This window comes from Lucilia cuprina, chromosome X (assembly GCF_022045245.1).
Source record: "Lucilia cuprina isolate Lc7/37 chromosome X, ASM2204524v1, whole genome shotgun sequence".
Classification (NCBI taxonomy): domain Eukaryota; kingdom Metazoa; phylum Arthropoda; class Insecta; order Diptera; family Calliphoridae; genus Lucilia; species Lucilia cuprina.
The window spans coordinates 8,329,634-8,338,517 of record NC_060949.1 but is presented as its reverse complement, the minus strand read 5'-3'; the positions used below and the strand labels follow the sequence as shown (position 1 = coordinate 8,338,517).

Below are 8,884 nucleotides of genomic sequence, written 5' to 3'. Positions count from 1 at the left end.
CACCATGACGGATCGTGAGAAGGGTATATATAAGTTTGTCATTGCGTTTCTTATTTCTATAATATAATTTTCCGACCGGAGCGGAGTTGATTAAGCTATGTCCGTCTGTAAGTTGGTTGAAATCTGTTTTGAGAAGACCCCTGATATCGGCGAGATTCGAATCTTCAATAATTCTTTTAGACTTGCTTTCGAGAAGATCGCTTTTTAAAATCAGCAAAATCGGTCCATAAATACCGGAGATATGAGCAAAAATCCAAAACAACCTCTGGAAATTTCATCAAAAATTTATATTTATAAAAACAAGGCAGAGAGAGCAGCACTAGTGTGTTGTTATTGGCTAGAAATATGTAATTAATTATGTGGAGCCTGTCTTAAGTAAGAAGCCATAAAAGGAAACTTCTTGGTACTTTTCTAATAATGAACTCAGAAACATTAAATTAAGAATGTAGAGCCCGGAGTAGACAAAAACACACCAAAGGGGATTTTGTTGTACTTTCTCGTTCTACAAAAGGTACTTTTTAAATTTTTTATAATATTTAACCTAGAAACATGAAATTAAGTATGTAGAGTCGGAATTATGTGAGAACTGGAAAAGGTAAACTTTTTGGTACTATTTTTGTTTTTTAAATGTATTTTTTGAATTTTCTCTAATCTTGAACCCAGAATTATGAAATTAAGTATGTAGAGTTTGAATTAGGTGAGAACTCATAAAAGGGAACTTTTTGGTACTTTTTCAAAAGGTACTTTTTGAACCCGGTATTTTTTCGTTCTGCAAAAGGTAAGTATGTAAAGTCGGAATTTCGGAAGAACTTTATGGTACTTTTTTGTTTTTGAATTGGGTACGTAGTGTCTGAATTAGGTGAGGATCCATAAAAGGGTACTTTTAGGTACTTTTTCGTTTTTCAAAAAGTACTCTTTTTATTTTTTATAATATTGGATCTAGAAACATAAATTTAAGCATTTTGATTCCGAAAAGGTGATGTAAAAGAGGACTTTTTGGTACAGACTCTTTTTTTAACACACCATGGTGAAGGATATATAAGTGTCGGCAAAGCCGAATATAGAATTCTTACTTGTTTTTTTAAATTGAAACGATCTTTTATAAAAGTACTAATATTCAATAAAAACTCTGCTGCGCTTATTTAAAAGACAAATCATATTTATCTGAGACCCAAAAAGTATATATATTCTGGGTTCTTATAAAATTCTGAGTCGATTTAGCTATATCCGTGTGTCTGTCTGTGTAAAACACGCCCACGTTAAAGCGCAGCAATAGAAATAAACGAAATTAACCCAAAATACTTATTACTATCCGGTACAGATTGGTATTGAAAATCAGCAAAATCGGTTGACAACAGAAATTATGAGTAAAAATTTCAGACTACCTCGAAAAAATACGTTTTTTTCTCGCAATTCTTAGGTAGTTTTCTCAGAAACTACAAAAGATAATTCGATTAATTTGTTCTACTAGTTATAAAGTATATTGTATATATTATTCGGTTTTATGTTATTCGGTCGGTAATTTCTTTTCGATTCGGTCCACAATTGGTCATAGTTCACATATAAGGTCCTCTTCCGAAAATCACTTAAACGGTCATTTTTCATTTATAAGTAAAGATATCGAGATAAAATTCAACACAAATACGTTTTGTATGTCTATGAATCACTTTAAAATTTTTTGTTATTCGGTCCACAATTGGTCATAGCTCCCATATAAGGTTCACTTCTGAAAATTACTTAAGGGTATATTTCATTGATAAGTAAAGCTATCAAGATAAAGTATAACACGAATACGTTCTGTATATGTATAAATCACTCTACTAATTATAACCTACACCACTATAGTGGGGAGGGTATTACACGTTTGTGCTGATGTTTGTAACATACAAAAATATTGGTCCAATACCCTACATATATTATACCGATCGATTCATCGAATCATTTTTTGAGTCGATTAAGACATGTCCGTCTGGCTGGCTGTCCATGTAAACTTTGTGCGCAATGTGCAGGCCGCAATTTTCAAGATAATTTGATGAAATTTGGACCAAGCATGTTTTTTAGCACAGGGACAAAGCCTATTGAAAATGGTTGAAATCGGTCCATTATTTCACCTACCCCCCATACAATCGTACCTCCCGATATGAACTTTTTATGCCATATTTACGTCAAATATTCTACTATCTCTCTAAAAATTGGCACAAATAAGTCTTATATAAGTATAAATGACACTGCAGATTTTCGTAATGATCGGTCTTATTTGACCCTAGCCCCCATACAAATCCCCCTTCAAAAAATGTCTTAAACGTCTAAAATTGACTTGAAACCATTTGTATCGCAATGAAACTCAACAAAACTAACTGTTATTTAAAAATATATCCTTTTCCCAAATTTACCGATGATCGGCCCATATTTCACCTATATAAAGCCACATTTAGAAATTTTTTTTATCAATAAATTGCTTAAATATTTATACCCTACACCACTTTAGTGGGCAGGGTATATTGGGTTTATGCTGATGTTTGTAACATACAAAAATATTCGTCCTATACCCACCTTAAAGTATACCAATCTTCTTAGAATCATTTTCTGAGTCGATTAAGCTATGTCCGTCTGGCTGTTCAGATAAGATAAGTGGATGAAATTTAGCACACATGCTTCTATTGGACCAAAGACGAAGCCTATTGAAAATGGTTAAAATCGGTCCAGTATTTCGACTAGCCTCCATACAACCGTACCCCCTTTTGGCTTATAATTAATTTAAATGATCTATTATGTTAACAAAAGTCGACAAAACTTAGTTTTATAGAACTCTAAATGATTTTTCTAATGACCCTATCCCCCATACAAACTCCCCATTAGAAAATGACTTAAAGGTCAAAATTCACTTACAAACACTAATAACACTTTTAAATTCTACATAAATAATATTGAAGAAGACTTAACTCCCCCTACCAACATTTTTAAGGATAGGGCCATATTTTGCCCTACTCTCCTTTGAGCCCTCTTGATTTTTTTTCAAAAATTACTTAAACTCACACACATAATGTTTTTTCGATCGAAACATAATTTGTCTAAAAACCCATATAAGGTTTACTTCTGAAAATCACTTAATACCACATAATTCAATATTAAATCATAATATTTGGGTACAATTCGACATGAGTATGTTCTGTGTATAGATAAATCATTCTGATGAAATATTTTCGAACCCGTACGAAGGTCCACATCCAAAACTCACTTAGAATAAAGTTTTCTGGGCCTAATTAAAATTCCATTTGTCGAGTTTATGTTTTGAATTTGGACCTTATAGGCCAACCAGGGCCCCGGCGGGGGGTCCTCAAATTATGACACCTCGGCTATGTTAAATTTTTAAAACGATCCTATTTCTTCATTTGAGTTCATTTGTCGTCATAGCAGTAAATTATCTTAGTTTAGGAGATATTCGCATTTGAAAATTAAAATTTTACCGCTTAACAACAAGTTTATATATCAAGCAGTGAAAGAATTATGTAAAAATCATCACTGAGTCCAAAGTTATAGGCATTTTAGTTTAAAAAATTAAAAAGGCGATTTTTTGTCATTTTTTGGGGAAAAAAGTATCTTTTTCTTTTTAAGTTATCTAAAAAGTTTCTAAGAAGATGTATATAGAATTTATACTTTTTAGAAAGCTGACTTTACATAAAATACGATAAATGAAATAAGAACTAAAAATTTTTGATACCGAGGAGACCAGGTCCATCCAAAAAAACCCTATTTTTTATGGAAAATTCAATTTTGAGCAAAAATTCTCAAATCGCACAGTCGATATCAAATTATAGTGACCTGTTTTATATGACTCAATACGTTCTTAATCATTTTGTAACGGGTTTCGATAACCCCGCCCCTGGTATGGATATAATAGGCAAAAAAACCAAAAAATCCCATTTTTGGGATCTTTTAAAACTTTTTTGGGAATTCCGGGATTTCTAATAAGAAAATTCAAAATTTTTATTCAATTTTGGATTTTGAGTAAAAAAATCTACCTAACTGTAAAATTTCATTAAAAAATATTCATAAATAAAATTTTTATTGCAATTTGAAAAATTTGTATCTTCGCAAAATCTGAATAAAAAACATTTTTTTAATTTTTTTAAAAAAGTATTCCGCGAATTTTTTAATTTTCAAAAATTATATACATTTTTGAAAAATAGAAAAATTACCTTTCCATTGATATATAACATGCCTACCTAATGTTTTTAAGTGACAAATTAATTAGGGAAAACTCAACATCTTTTAGAAAATTTACCTAGTACTATTATTTTCATCTATAAGGTTAACTCTTACATTTTGATGAAAATAATAGTACGATTTTTTATAGTGCTCGATGAGGAGATTCCATATACGATTTTTTTTTAAATCGGAACTCAAATAAAGAAATAGGATCGTTTTAAAAATTTAACATAGCCGAGGTGTCCTATTTTGAGGACCCTCCGACGGGGCCCTGGTTGACCTATAAGGTCCAAATTCAAAACCTAAACTCGACAACACCTCCTCTTTGTGCGTACCAAATTTCATTAAAATCGGATTAACCGTTTAGAAGTTACCGAATTATTACCCTCTTTTTTTCCTATACCACTGTGCGGGGGTTCGAGACAGCCATCTACACAGAAAAAAATGAAATTCAAAATCAAACAAAAAATTCGGACCTATCACGAAATTCGTAAAATCAAGTACTCAAATTCGTAAATTGTTTATTGAAAAAATTCTAAAATTTTTCTTATTAAAATAATATACTATTTACTAAAAATTGTGTTTAAAAATTTACAAAATATTTGTTAAAAACTAACAACAAAGTAAATGGTTTTATTTTCATATTCAGACATATTGTTCTTTGAGTCAAACAAATCATTGTTTGTGAATTAATCATAATTTCAAACAATTTGTTTTATAAAATCAAACAATAAAATTAATGATTTTTTTTTTTAACAATTAACTAAAAGTAAAAAGTTGTTTTGTGTTTTTTTCAATGAAATTTTTTATTAATCCAAATTTATAAATAAATTTTATATTTTTTTAATGTTTACATTTTTAAAATAAATACATACATTTTTGCAAATTATTTTAAAATTAATATTTGTATATTTTAAATTTATATATTATAAATTTTATAATTCATATTTATAAATGTATTTTAAATTTAAATAAACTTTTTTTATTTTAAGATTTTTATAATAATTTATTTTTTACATTTCAAAATTTGTTTTAATGAGCTTAAATTTAAAATTTAGTATTTCAAACTTTTACATTTAAAAATGAGTACATTAATTAATATATATAGTATAATTAATATTAATGAATTAATATATTTATACATTTAAAAATATATTTTATTTTACATTTCAAAATTAATGTTTATATATTAAATTTTAAATAACACATCTACAGCATTTAAAATTCATAAATTAGGATATTTAATATCATCGATATATATGTATATATATGATGTATTTTATATATTTCTCCAACAATCATTAATTTTGGCTGAATATTTCGTCCTTACAATTTAAGTAAGCTATTTTTCGCCTCAAGTACTTCTTTAGATCCAACCATCATTACAAAGCCTTCTTGGGAGTCAGCGATTGTAAACTTTTTTCCAATTTTTGCACCACTTTCATCAGTCTGTACTTTTTGTGGTGGAGGGAAAAGATGGTGCATATTTAATTTAGAAACTGACGTATTTGAAAATTTTGTTTTTAACACAGAAAAGATTTTGTCAGCAAATTGTTCCAGCATTTAAGGCTTATCTATTGTCTAGTTTAAAGTCGAATTTATAGTCTGCTCTATAGTTTCTTCAATATATTCTAGGAATTCCGGATAAATTAAATTTAAATTATATTATATATCCACCTTTACCTTGATGTTAATTTAATTTCAAATTTCGTCAAACGTTGTTTAATTGACTTGGTGTAATTTATTATATTTAGTTGGTTTTCTATATTTGATTTATTTTACCAATTGTTCACACTCTTTAATTTCTTTAAATATTATTTAAAAAACGTATGTTGTCAATGCTGGTCTAAATGCAAGTAAAAAGAAAAATTTCAAATTTGCAGTTTCAAAGTGAAGTTGATATACATACATTTTTTTACTGTTAGTTTTCTTAAAGATAAAAAAATGTATAATAAAATTGAATATGCGATGCAGGCGACTTAAATAAAATTCAAGCACATGCCTTAATTGCATATGTTGTGTTTCGTTCACAGCCACAATTGCGATCGCTATCAAACATCAACTAGAAACAATGTTACCATTTCTTCCAAATTAAAATGATTGCACATGGATGAACAGAAACGGTCACAAAGTCATACTTACCTATATTAAACAGAATGTTCATCAATGTTTTGTTAAATCTAAAAAATTTATGACATATTATATATATATATATATATATATATTATATATATAATAACTTAAAAATATCTTTATCTATATATTATATATATATATATATATATATATATATATATATATATATATATATATATATATATATATATATATATATATATATATATATATATATATATAATATATATATATATATATATATAATATATATATATATATATATATATATATATATAGATAAAGATATTTTTAAGTTATTATGAAGAACGTATGTTAATAGTGATTTGTCATTTCTGTTTTTATTGCAAAAAAAAGTGTTGAAATAGTAAAAATAACTGAAGAGAAAAGGTAAATCATACGAAAAACAATAAGATGACCATCCCTGCTTCAGCAGACACAACCTCGTTCCATGAACGCTCAAACTAGACCAGCTAAGCGCAGAAAGAGAAACTGTTATTGTAGTGGTGAGAAAATACTAAAAAAAACAATACATATTTCCTAATTACGCTTGTTATGATCAAGTTTTATAACAAGTACAATGGTAAATTTTACAGATAAAACATATCCAAAGAAAAGAAAAATGTTTATTTCTTCACAAAGATTACAGCTTTTAATATAAAATGTTAAAAAGAATAATTAAAATATAATTTTTATGTATTTTTATACCCTACACCCCTTTAGTGGGGAGGGTATATTGGGTTTGTGCTGATATTTGTAACATACAAAAATAACCGGCTTAGAATCATTTTCTGAGTCGATTAAGCTATGTCCGTCCGTCCGTCCGTCTGGCTGGCTGTCCATGTAAACCTTGTGTGCAAGGTACAGGCCGCAATTTTCAAGATAATTGGATGAAATTTGGCACACTTCTTTTGGCCCAAGGACGAAGCCTATTGGAAATGGTTAAAATCGGTCTATTATTTCGAATAGCCCCCATACAACGGTGCCCCCCAAATAGGGCCTTTTGACTTATAATTAATTTAAATGATCTATTAAGTTAACAAAAGTCGACAAAACTTAGTTTTATAGAACTATAAATGACACTACCGATTTTTGTAATGATCGGGCTTCATTTGACCCTATCCCTCATACAAACTCCCCTTCAGAAATTGACTTAAAGGTCAAAATTCACTTACAAACACTAATAACACTTTTAAATTCTAAATAAATAATATTGAAGAAGACTTAACTCCCCCTACCAACATTTTTAAGAATAGGGCCATATTTTGCAGTACTCCCCTTTGAGCCCTCTTAAAAAAAAATCTCTTTTTTTGCCAAAAAAGTAAAAATATTCCGAAATAAAGTTAAAAAACAAACCAAATGCTTTATATTTTTATTTTAAATAATCCCCATTTTTAACATACATACTGACTGATGTAGGGTATCATATGGTCGGCTACGCCCGACTATACTTGTTATTATTATGCATTCCTGAAAAATTTTTGGAGTGTATGAGATTTTTGCAAGTGGTGTTGTTGTTTTTACAAATTTTGTCTGCAATTTCTGAAAATTAATATGCAAAATTAATATATTAATTTGTTAAACTGTCTAGACAGTCCTTAGCTTTGATATCACGCTTTTTAAAACTTTAAAAATTCACATTTACTTAAATTAATTTAACTTTTTTTTAAAAAGAGTCTATAAAATTACTTCACAAAATTATTCGAATTTTTCCTGTATTTCATGTACGACCATATTTTACGAAACATAAAAATTAGAATGGAATGGTCTTTTTGCTTAAAATTGTTTTAAGAGGTTACTATCAACCGAAAAGATATATTTTTGGCCCATTTGGCCCACAATTTTGAGGCATTTGTACCATCTTTTCATATAATATCATTAAAATTACGATTTTTGACCATATTTGCCATTTTTTCTCTTTTTCCAGAGATAAAACCAAAATTTAATATTGGGATTTAATAGATTCCTTGATGTGTCTAAAAATAATAATTTTTGTTGTAAGGATCTGTTTTTAAACATTCCAAGATATATTTTTGGTATCGTTCTTCTGTTTCTAATTAAATTATCTGGATCGTAATACTAGCCAACTTTGTCGGAAAATATCGATCCTAGTGGTACGAAAACACTTGGATCGATATTTTCCGACAAAGTTGGCTAGTATATATTATTGTAGATATAAGCACTAATATATTTTAAATTTTCAAGACATCGTAGCGGTATACAACTCCAAAACATGCCTTAACAAAACGTGATCCTATACAGTAAATTTTAGTTGTTACTACTCATAATATTCATGAATTTGTTGCCCATTACAGCAACACTGTATGTTCAAAATTTTGGGTTTATTTTGATCATAGTAGATAATATTTATTTTTTGCAGAAGGAAGTTTCCAAAAATCTCACGGCAACGATTTTAATTTGGGAATGGCTCAGCCTACGTTGTCTGTGGTATTGAAGGAAGTTGTAAAACAAATAGAAGAAAAAATTTGTACGCATTGGATAGTTTCTAAAATGACGGAAGAGGAAAAAACCAAAAACA

General features: G+C 28.5%; 1 long non-coding RNA gene across 1 annotated transcript in view; it reads right to left on the bottom strand.

Moving 5' to 3' along the window:
* Nucleotides 1-6,381, bottom strand: part of LOC124421322 — a 9,777-nt gene extending 3,396 nt beyond the window's left edge. The window contains exon 1 of the long non-coding RNA XR_006941578.1: nucleotides 6,352-6,381. This is a non-coding gene — a long non-coding RNA (uncharacterized LOC124421322). The remainder of the gene's footprint in view (nucleotides 1-6,351) is intronic.
* Nucleotides 6,382-8,884: the final 2,503 nt, after the last annotated feature.